At 35.4% G+C, this 12,677-nt stretch overlaps 1 protein-coding gene across 2 annotated transcripts in view; it reads left to right on the top strand.

Moving 5' to 3' along the window:
- LOC149803680 (G protein-activated inward rectifier potassium channel 2-like) overlaps positions 1-12,677 on the top strand; it is a 208,860-nt gene that overhangs the window by 11,159 nt on the left and 185,024 nt on the right. For both annotated transcript variants that reach the window (XM_089953455.1, XM_089953456.1), the window contains exon 2: positions 4,071-4,132. The gene's annotated coding sequence lies outside the window, so the exon portion shown is untranslated. The remainder of the gene's footprint in view (positions 1-4,070; positions 4,133-12,677) is intronic.

Here is a 12,677-nt window from a genome sequence, read left to right on the forward strand (position 1 = left end):
TCTCAACTTATCTTTTCCATAATTAGCATGCATTTACCACAGATAACTTGAATTTTATGAGTGTGTAAGAGTTAATTCAAGCCTCTTATATATATACCTTTTGTTTGAAGTGCTGTCAGTCCAAAGCTGCCATGACTACTGGGGCTGTTTAACTAAACTATGCTATGAAATTTAATTAAATTCCGTATAGATTCCTCTAAAAATACATTTATGAATACTTAAAGCTGGCAAGTGTTTATTGAGGACATGATAACAAATTTGAACCGAGACTTGAGAACCTACATCCAGGGCATCGTATCAGTTTGTAATTTTTTCTAATAAAAACAAGTCAATTTTCTTCTTAATTTCATTGTCTCACATATTGTAGGTTATGTGTTCACCTTATTTACCTATGCTTGTATAGTATTTGTGGGTACACTGACTCATGAATGAAATCTTGAGGTATGTGATAATATATAAACTATTTTTAGGCATGACGGTTACTGAATTCTTTTGGGCCCAATATACAGATTTGATTTTGAGTTGGTAATACGGGCTTCCTGTACAGTTTAACAGTCCATCTGGTGTGTGTGTGTGTGTGTGATTTGGATTTTTTAATGTAGATTTAACAATTTTCCAGTCATATCACTATGATGCCTGCATTGTGGCAGTTTATAGTGATGTCTAACACTGGGGCATTATGCCAGACATGTAGCAGGATGTCCCACCTAGTCACATTATCTTGACACCAGGTTGACCAGTTCTAACATTAACCTCTTAATGCTGAGTGCCAAGCGAGGCAGTTGCTAGTACCATTTCTATAAGTCTTTGGTATGACTCTGCTGGTGTATGAACCTGCGACCTCCCGCATCCATGGCAGACACTAACAACTTAGGCCACTGGAGCTGTCTCAATCCATCTGGTGTGGTCTCAAAAGAATTTTCTTCTGATTACCTAACCTGGGCAGTAGAGATGAAAAGTTGAAGGGCCTGCATGACAGCCAATCTGATGTTTTTTAACAGCATGTATTATTTCTTTTCATTTTGGTCCTATCAGTGATAATTGTGAATCACTTGAATAACTGTAGGCAGAGGATTGGCAGTGACTTTGAATTTTTATGGTGTATAAACATGTTTCAGTTAGATAAAAATAGTGGTCCCTTCTGTCCCTCCAACCTCCAGCCCTTCCTATTGCCCTTCATGGGTGATCACATCCATTCTTCTCCATATCAATATAATACCCGTTAAAGCCATGCTCATTTTCTATATAAAAAAAACGACCATTAATTTTATATTTATATGTTTACAACAACAGTGCCCACAACAGATTTTTCAGACACATGCCCAGGGCAAGTGTCATTTTAAAAAACATCATGCTGATTTCGATTCCACTTGCACCAAACACATATATTTTATTATTATTTTGACACAGCATTGAAATTACTATGCTTTTAATTAATAAAAAAATACAAATGAAGTTTAAAAGTGTACCATCTATACTTGCTTATGAGAAAAGTGCAACTGCAAAGACCCAGATCTGCATTTGCACAGTGTGCTGGCAGATCTGTGTCTGTGCAGTTAGGAGTAATCAGTAGAACAAACAACACAGACCCTGACCTGTAGGTGCATTTGTGATGGCAGATGAAGATCATTGTTGTTTGAAGTTTGACTTGATTTATAATTGAGTATATGGGGTACTTAAGAAAAAAAATGTATGTGACCTTGTTTTCTGGTATTTTACCTGGGTAGTTTTCTGTGGGTCCTGATACCAACCTTAAGGTTCTGATTCAAAGGAATTCATAGCTAACAAGTGTTATATATATATATATATATATATATATATATATATATATATACACACACACACACACACACAGTACTTTTGATAGACTTTGCTTCCAAATGAGATAAACAGAACTTGATCATTGGCTGTGAGACATTTAGGGGTAAAAGATGCTCATTTCTTTCTTAAAAGAGATAATAAATTTCCCAGTTGACAAAAGGGCACCTCTTGGCTTACTCAATAAGAAATTCCAGGTCGGAGCACTTAATTAAGATCTTGTCTTGCTACCACTGTAATTTTGATTTGTCTAAAGTATGACAACTCATTAACAATATATTCCATCCTTTTTTTCTGCCTAATTGCTAAGTTCATTCCGATTTATCTGTTCTCCCCAGTTCATTGTTTTTAAGATGACATTCATTCACTCAGCAGTGTCTCATTGTAATCAGTTCTCATTGTAGTCTGAAGTTTGTTTATACAGTGAAACCTGTCTTGAGAGACCACCTGTTTTGAGAGACCAGATTCTTCATGCACAGATTTATTGATCATGTAGTGTTATGACCTGTTGTGAGAGACCACCTTTCTTGAGAGACCATTATTTGTTGGCAGAAGGGGTTGTCTTTCAAGACAGGTTCTATTGTACTGATTACGAGAGCGTGATCATTTTCAGTAATAGGATGATAGGTAACTGCAGTTTTCAGTCCAGACTGCAGCCCTAGGTTGGATGATTGTAATTGAATCAGAAGTATGGCTTTTGGGTGAAGATATTTGCATTTTCATTTGTTGTATCTTTATTGCTATTTTGATCAAATCAATAAATTCCCCAAAAAGTAATGGCTCTGAAAATTGCAAGAGATGCAATGTTCCTTCATTATGCTGATCTGATGGTCTAACATGGCATAATATCAATTGAAATTGTGAGGCCATCTTATACTGAGGGATGGTCCAACAAGGCTGTGTCAAAATAATGATTGAAGTTGTGACATCACCTTATACTGGGGGAGGGTTTAACAAGACTGTCATAGTGATTGAAGTTGTGAGTCCACTTTATAAAGAGGGATGGCCCAGCCAAGCTGTGTCATAATAGTGCCAGGAATTGTGAGGCTACCTTATACTGAGGGATGGTCCAACAAGGCTGTGTCATAATAGCAATTACAGTTTTGAGGAAAGCTTGCCAGTATCTTCTCGAGGGTCGGTGGTTCTTTCCGGGGATTTCCCGGTTTCTTCCTCCACCATTAATACTGGCCGCCATGTATAGCCTATCGCGTGCTGAAAAATGGCGTTAAACCCTACAACAACAACAACAACAACAGTTTTGAGGCCACCTTACAATGAGTGATGGTCTAACAAGGCTGTATCATTACAGTGACTGAAATTGTGAGGCTATGTTATACTGAGGGATGGTCCAACAAGGCTGTTTAAGTAGTTAAACAAAATTGATTAAGTTGAATGTGATCCATACTCATGTTCACTTTATAAGAGAGGAAGTGGGATACTGAGGTGAAGTAAATGCGCATAGTGTGTGACCACTGTATTACCATTATATTCTTTTTCTAAGTCATTTGGCTTATCAGGATTTCTTTGAGTGAATATTTATCATATCAGATCTGATGAATGATGCTGAAGATGTTTCAGGAACATTATGTATTTAAATATAGATAGGCACAAATGGGAGCAGAAATAAAATTCAGTATTTGAACTTAAGATGTGTTGCTTTACCAGTTTGAATTAGAAGACTTTTTGTGATGTCTATAGCTGTTGAACAAAAATGCAAATCCAATATGGCTACGGCAATCCATTTTGAATTTGTTTATATCACCACTACTGAATGGATGGTTGTTTCAGTGTGAAGTTTTTACTAAACAACCTACGTTGCCTAATTGATCCTAAATTGATAATGGTGCTGCAGTGGCATCCAGTTTGACTGCTACAGTGTCCTTCATGGAAATCTTGATAAAAGTACAACTCTTGAATGAATGGTCATGTCAGCATGGGGTTTTCACTAAAATGCTTCTTTTGCAAATAATCCGATATTCAATATTGCCACCATAGTGGCTGTCTTAAAGTCTTGTTATCATTACTCCTCTAAAGTAGCAAGTCATATCAAAATGGCATTTCCACTTGAAGACTTCTTATGATGTCATAATGGTCCGAAATGAAAATGGTGCTTGTAGGGTGTCTGTCCCCTTGAGGGACCCTTGTTAATGGATAAAAAGCAACAGAGAACATGTATATCAAATTTACTGAAAAAATACATTGAGTGATTTAATATTTTTATAAGTCAGATTTTTCGTATTTTCTATTTTCAGTTATGAAGAGTCCTTAAAGTAGCACTTATGAAAGATGGTCTGACCCAGTAGGTGTGGAAGTGGTAAGTTAACATATCTAGGCTGATTTTGACTAGATTGCTCTTTTTTCTAACTTAGATCATATTGAAACAATGGTAAATAGTTAGGTGGTATTAAAAACCTCCTACATCCTTCAGTCCTTTTTTGTTCTGTTTATCATCAGTTTCTAGTTCTTCTGGTCATAGACAAAATGTGATCGCATATTGTTTTTGTACACCAGTCCATTATTGCAAGTTTAGTACTTTTGCAAAGATCGTAAAATCACTGCATTTGTCAGACATATTCAGCCGATCCAAGGTTTTGACCAGCACAGCACATACTCTGAGTAACAAGACATCAGTCATAGGATATCTCAAACATTTAATTTGTCCTGGATTAAACTGCCAATAAACACTTCAATGAATTTAATGGTCACTAGGTCTAGTTAACAGATTGTTTCTTTGTTGAACAGTCAAAAAAGATGTCTGCAAGTAAGCTCTATTCAGAATTCACTAGGTCTAGTTGTAGGTGCTGTTTCTTTGTAGGATACTCAATAGATATGTCCCTGATTAAGCTTGTTTGGTCATTATGTTTTCCCAACAGTTTAAGCACTCTATAGTCACAAAGCTCAAGACAAACTATGTGTGATTGCTTATCTCTTAGACTTGACAAAAATCCTTTAATTGAATGATCGCCCCAGGGCCTGTACTATAGACATTATATTAGTCTTTTACACAACATGGCTTTTAATTATATTGTATTGTGGTGAGTCAGCACGCACACATTTTAAAAGCCATCTTCCATATATATTATTTTATAGTTGAACTATTTTGCTTTTGAAAATTAAAAGAATTTTTTAAAAAATTTGATTAAGAAAACCCAAACACAGCATTTATGTGATTGTGTTCCATCAAAATGTTGGAGAAACCAGCTAGGACCAATCTACAGGGGACTGGAAATATTTCATAAGTATATTGACCGGTGCATTGATGTATTGCAGAATAATAGTATTAGAATTGTCTGAGAAAAGTTAACATGTCTCCTCAACAAGCAAGCTGTTAATTGATTACATTATTGTCTTAATATGGAGAGTATAAGGCATAACACGCAATGTTTTTTGAGGTGTTTTAAGTAATAAAGGAGTGCAAGGCGATTCATGGTGTCTTCCGAGCCTTGATGAAAAGCAGCTTACTAATGGTGGAGGGGATATAAAATAGAAACCAACCGTAGAAAATGATTTCGACAGACACACTTGAGTAAGTATTTTGATCTTTTTGTCCTGTTTAATTGTTATTGTGTTGATTTAAGAGGAATAATAAAGGACAGCTCAGAAATTGTTTTGTTCATGTCAAAATGCTGAAACACATGCTTTCTTCTAATGCTAAGAAACCACTGGTTAAGAAAGATCACAAGTTTAATGATGCTTGGATATCCAAGTTAAAGTGTGTGCAGACGAGTAGCAAAGGTTTGCATTGTGTGTTTCAAAGGTATGCATCTTTTGTATTTCATAAACTGTTCAAAGTTAACATGAACATAAATTAATAGGTTCTAGAATATAAAATATATCAGTTAAAAATATATTAGAAGATAGTCAGTTTTAAAGTTGTGATAAATTATTCATAACAGCATGAATAAATTATGTATTTTTTCATTGTTTATTTCCAGTCTAAATCAGTCTATATTTTTTTTTAATTTACAGTGGTGAAACTTGTCAAAAGATTTTTGGATTTGAGCCATGAACAGAAAGAAGCCTTGAAGATGAGGCTCAGGAATATATATGTATTAAGTCCAGGTTAGAAACTTCCACCTCAGGGTGAATATAACATGTAGGATTATTGGAGAGCAGTCAGCAATCTTCAAACCCAACAACAGTAAAACTGAGGCTAGAACTTCTCTGCAGACTGAGTGTGGTTGTCCTGCCATTACCACATTCTAATGCTGATACTGAGAGGATATTCTCCATCCTTCACAAAACACAAAGTGATTCAAGGGGAAATCTGGGCCAGGAAATTATTGAGAGCCTTTTAAGTGTGAAGCTTACAAATCACATTGAATGTTATGATCAGTCTTGTGAATAAAAATGCTTTTGGATTTTAATTTTAAAAAGTGCCAGTGAAGTAGAAGATAAAAATACACCTTATTTTTCATTAATTGACAGTATACTGCCTCATGTTACTTTATTATTCTAACATTTTCATCGGGATCAGGATCTAATTCATGTTAGAACTTGTTATTTTATTATGATGCTAATACATATTAAGGCAGAGAAATCAACTTGTTTTGTTTTCAATCCCCTTGAACATACAAAAATTTATGCCAATAAAAAATCTACTGGTTAGAAGTCAGTCTACTGATGAAACTGTGTAAATCAACTGGTTAGAAGTCAGTCTACTGATGAAACTGTAAATCTACTGGTTAGAAGTCAGTCTGCTGATGAAACTATGTAAATCTACTGGTTAGAAGTCAGTCTACTGATGAAACTGTGTAAATCTACTGGTTTGCAATCCTGGTTTTGGAACATGTATAAGTAAACTTTATATCAGAATGTCTGAAAATAAATCTGACTTGCAAAAGAAATGTAATCATTAGTAGATTTTATATGCATATTCTCAGCAGCTTCTTATCTATTAACAAAGAGTTCCTGAATGGGACTGATGCTCTGTTGGCAGACAAGAATGTCTCAGAATTCAAAATAAGACCATTTCTTCCTTTGAACTGCTGAAAACTGAAACTATCTCTGATAGTCTTAGCAATTAGACTTTCAAATGAGTTGCTGTGGACATATTGGATGTCTGATTGGCACCGTTTTCATTTAGGATCAATAAGTTATTACAAAAAGTCTTCTGGTGGAAAGTATGGAAACCCCATGTTGAGATGACTTTCCATTTTGGATATCAGATTGACATCATTTCAGTTTAGGACCAACTTGTCTTGACACAATGTCGATATGACCTGCTATCTAGGAGAAATAGTGATAACAAGATTTTCAATAAGGCAGTTGTGGCAACCACACTGAAAATAATTTTTTTACTACCAAGTAGAAATCATATGAAAAGTGGCACCATTTTTATCTAAAATCAATTTGAAACACAGGAAAGGTCATATAGAGAAAATCACATGTTGATATGACCATCAGTTCAGGAATAGTGATTCCGTAATTTTCAAAATGGTAACTGGTGGCAGTATTGGATGCATAGTTTCATTTAGCAGCTGGACAGTGTGACTGTTCATTTTGGGTCACAACGGCCATCATGGAAATCTTGATAAAAGTACAACTCTTGAATGAATGGTCATGTCAGTGATATGACCATCCATTCTGAAGGAGTATACTTCAGTGAGCACAATCATATTCATCTCAAGATCAGATTGATCCTAAACAAAAATTGTGCTTCTTAAACATCAAATTTGGACACCATATTAGTCACCTAAAAATTTTGTTTCAGCTACTCCTTCAGAATGGATCATCATCTCAGTATGAGATTTTCACTAATGACTTTTTGTAATATCTGGTTGAACTAAAATAAAAATGGTGCCAATCTGACATCCAATATGGCCAACACAGTAGCCATATTAAAAAATCTTGTTATCACTATTCCTTCTGAATGGAAGTCATATGAACATGTTTACACCTGTGTGATCAAAATTTAAAATGGTACCTATATGATTGCCAGTATAGCCCTTTCTGTCCCAGTTTTTCTTGTGAAAAAAGCTACAACAAGAAGCAAAAATTATTTGTAGCTAGCCATCCAATTTTTTTTTTATAGGAATATAATTATGAGGGTCTCATTAGGAGCCCCATGTTTATATTTCTATATCACTTTTTAGCAGAGGCCTTCCAAGGTCTTGTGCTTTATGCCATCCAACTGTTGCTTCATCATGTGTCCCAGCAATAAATGAGAAAAAACTCAAATGGTTTTATTTAGCTGCCAGCTTCCTTAACCTTTTGCAGTATTTTACTTTTGCTTTTTGTTGAAGTAGTGTACAGTCCAATTACACTACCACTGGTCTAGGCTAGTTGTACCATTATATATACCTTGCAAAAACGGCCTGATTATGCAAAGGTCCACATGCAGCCATTGTTGCAGGCTATCAATGAAAACCCACTATGCTCCTTTGTTATTTGTGGCAGTCAGTACTGAGATGTCTACATCTTTCATGTGTATGTATAAACAAAAATACACACCAACAACACAAGAAAACATTCTCCCATACAAAGTGCCTGTTTTATAAATTGATGACTTACTTTGGAAGAGAAACATTGAATGGCTAATCAGACAGCGTGAACGATCAAGTTCAGTTACAATGGCAAGAAAATGTTATTCATGCTTGTAGTGACTGGTTTTGCAGGTTTATGCATATTCATGAGAAGGTCAGAAATTTCAGCACCAGCTGCCATGCATTTTAAAGGAGCATATCAGACTGTTGTTTGTGGCTTGTAATGATCACATACAGCTAGTTGTAATCCAGATTTTAAAGGGAGTATCAACACTTACTTACTGGTCTTATTTATATCTCTCTCCATCTTATTAGCTCTACTGGTCATAGACCAGATGAACTTAAAGGATGGCCCATTGTTAGTTAGCACAAGTTTGTTGTTGCAGCTTAACCTAAACTACTTAGAGGATTGAAAGTTTACATGCACGTTCTTCCCAAGTTCTAGCTGGTTTTGAATATAAATGGTGCTGACCATCACTGTGGCCATCTTGAAAATCTTGTTATGACCATTTCACCTGAATGGATTGTCATTACAACATGGGGATTTCACTGTTCCCCCCGAATTGATGGTCATATCAACACAGGGATTTCACCAAAAGACTTCTTTTGATGTCTCGTTGGTCCTTACTGAAAATGGCTTTGATCTGTTGTTCATATATGGCCACTAGAGCTTCCATTTTGATAATCAGGTTCTGACTTCTCCAGAAGAATGAAAAGCCATAACCTCATTGGGTTTTCACCAGAAGATCTCTCATGGTGTCTAGTTGATCTTCATTGTACTTGTTTCCACCTCTAACATCCACTTTTGCCATCACAGTGGCTTGTTGAAAAGTTCTTAATGCTGCTTTTGAATAAACAGTCACAGTAACATGGTATTTTCAGTAAAGACTTTCTGTATTGTCTAGTTGGTTTTAAATGAAAATGTTGTGGGTCTGACACCCATCATGACTAATATTGCAGCTGTCTGGAAAATCTTGTTATCTCTGCTCCTCCTGAATCTAAAATTTTATTGGAATGGGGTTTCCACAGGGAGGCTTCATATCATGTCATAGTTGGAATAAAATAAAAATGGTGCCTGGCATCCAGTACGGCCACTATAGTTGCCATCTTGAAAATCTTGTTATTGCTACTCTTTCTCAATGGAAAGTCATATTGACTTGGATTTTCCACCAGAAGTTTCAGTATAATATCTAGTTGGTCCTAAATAAAAAATAGTGCTGATCTGACCTCAGGTATGACTGCCATAGTGTACAAGGATAAGGGTCAATGGCACAAACAAAATTAATGCTCACCTGGTTTTATAGCAGGAAGGAGTCTCACTCAAGATTGATAATGCACTCATGTGATGATGTAAAAATATTACATCATGAAGCAGGGTTAACATGGTTCAGGGATAAGTCAGGGAATTCTTCAGTTTTCAAGTTTTCAAGAAAGTCAGAATTTTATGCCAACTCAGGGAATATCAAAGCCAGTCGAAAATCAGGGAAAAGATATGAACCAACAAATAATAAATATACATACTGCTTGACAGATGGTTGGAAATGGAGGTTTTCAAAAAACTAGTATAGCCTTCTCAGGAATTTTAATACTCCTGATGAAAAAGATAATAATTATTGATTATTTTCAAAAAAATATTAAATTCTAAGAAAGTATATGATTTTAAGAAACAAAGGTCATCACGTGTATATCACCATATGAAGGAAATGAAAAGATGAAATGACCCCTTTATTGATGTTTCTGGCCACCAAACTGAAAGGCATCTGATAGCTTTTTTTAATAGATATGTATGGCCTTTTATGAGTGGAAAGAAATATTTCAATCTTTGGACAGTATTATAAAGCACTTTTCAACAGAGCTTTTGTCTCAGTATACATTATTATAAACAGCAATATTTGTTTGAATTTTCCAAGAGCAGCCACAAGCTGGTACACTACGCATATAAATTTCTGAACATGTAGAGTCTGTGGTAAAAATTGGTTCCTAGTGACTTTGTGAAAAACAAGCTTTTAGTCTTACCCAATAGCTGCAGTGCAAAGTTTGAATGTCATTAGAAATAGATAACACTTATTGGTTTGTGTTTGTGTCTAGCATTCCAGCCATACATAATGCAGAATTATTATGGGCATTTCTCCAGATGTTTCTATCTAGCAGTAATGAAACTTGTGTATGTGCTGTAGATTCAGTTCCATTGGTGGAGTCTCATCTATACTGAAGCTACTTATTTTAAATGGAAGAGAACTGAAGAAGCATCGGCAGCTTAAATTTCAGAAAAGCAGCACATAGTCTGCTGATCAAGCAAACCCATGAAGTGTCTCCTGTAACGTGTGCCACAGACAGTTCAGAGCACAAATTGTCTTGATTGGCCACTCACTTACTTGCAGAAAACAAACTAGTCATTGATGTCATGGTCATCTTCGAACTCTGAGGACAAATAACAAACAGCGTTTTCCTTGTAGGGAAGGACAAGTTATTCATTGGGTGGTCAAGAAAGGATGCATCTGTATTTCATTCTTAGGACACCAGTTAGTAAGAACAGTTTGAAATACAAGTTTATGGGGGATAACTCTGTTTGGATTAAGGATTTGTAGGGAAGGACAAGTTATTCATTGGGTGCAAGAAAGGATGCAGCTGTATTTCATTCTTAGGACACCAGTTAGTAAGAACAGTTTGAAATACAAGTTTATGGGGGATAACTCTGTTTGGATTAAGGATTTGTTTTAACATTTTTGTAGATATAATTGCATCTTCAGATACATACATATAATGCCATTGCTTGTCACACAAGAGCATGGCTTTGAACTTCCAAATGCAGCAACATTTCCTATGGCTTCTAACTATCCCTATATTTTATATAAATTTCTGTATTTTTATCCTTATATTTTATTCCTTATTGTTGTTCCAATATGCTTTGCAATATCCCTATATTCTGTAAGAGAAATACATGCCAATTTTTCAGACAAATCATTTGTTTTCTTCTGAGAAAGAATATTAGAAAAAATGAATCATCGTTATTAATGTGCTCAATAGAGGAAAGTAGTAGATGTTATAAAGTATGTTTGTTTAGATTATTACTTCACTGCTTGATGGGGCCCCGAGTGGCTGAGTGGTCAAAAGCGCTCTTTGTTACGGATCACTGCCATCTCACCTCTGTCTGCGTAGGTTCGAGTCTCGGATTCGGCCAATGTGGGTACGTGAGAAAGCTTGCCAGTAGCTTCTCGAGGGTCAGTGGTTCTTTCTGGGGATTTTCTGGGTTCTTCCTCCACCATTAATACTGGCCGCAATGCATAGCCTATCGTGTGTTGAAAAATGGCGTTAAACCCAACAACAACAAAAAAAATCACTGCTTGATATTAATATATTGGCTAATTTGTGTGTTCAAGTACTTTCAATAAGTAATGTTATCACACTAAATTCACTATAATTTGTATTTTCCTGTAAACTCCATGTACTTTTCCCTCTGCTTTAGAAACCAAATGCTGCCCTCCCCCTGACCTTAGAATTGTGACAAATTTGAATTAAAAGTATTCTTTTCCACAGACATTTTGCTCCCAGAATGTGTCTTTGATCAAATTAGGAGTGATCAGCAACAAACACTGCTACAGACTTGTCTTTCTAAACAGTATCTGCTTTTCAGGTTGAAAAGATTTTACAGATTATTTAAAAATTATGTATGCTTTCAGAAATTTATTACCAAGAACTGAACATCTTTTTATTAGAAAATTGTATTCCGTGAATGCAGAAAATGTCGCTGAAAGATTCATGTTACTAATTCAACCGATATAGTAAACCCATAGAAACAGTATAATATTCAAAGTCAAATAACTTTTGATTTTTAAATATGTGATACCTATTCCACATAAAAAGTCTGGATCTTGTAAGTCAAGTCTGTTAAAAGATGGACTTCAGGTTTGGTTAAGCAAGTGAGTTGACGTGAGTCAGAAACGCTCTATGTCTCTTTACCACGATAGTTTCATTTGACTCTTTTGTTCATGTTATTTTCGACTGTAAAAATATTCTTTATGTTATAAATACTATAAAGAGAACATATGAAAAACTGGACTTGAATCTTGCATTTCAAGCATAGATATTTATATGGGTACTGCATGTACTGTTGCAGGATCAGAACAAGTGTCTGTATGCATCTACTGTCAAGCAGAAACATGATCAAACTAATGGATACTTTTACTTTATCTCTCTCCATATCATTTTAAGTATAATAGGAAGATTTTCAATGAGAAAACTGTACAGGTGCTTTTCAACATTATATTAGTAATTGTTGGCTGAAATAATCAGTGTCAAGGTCGAGTTACTGTCACATGTCATGTTGATAGTATAGTCAAGCCTTACATTATGCCATGATCACATAAAGGTCAA

The sequence above is a fragment of the Sinohyriopsis cumingii genome, chromosome 3 (genome assembly GCF_028554795.1).
Source record: "Sinohyriopsis cumingii isolate HCF-2022 chromosome 3, ASM2855479v2, whole genome shotgun sequence".
Classification (NCBI taxonomy): Eukaryota; Metazoa; Mollusca; class Bivalvia; order Unionida; family Unionidae; genus Sinohyriopsis; species Sinohyriopsis cumingii.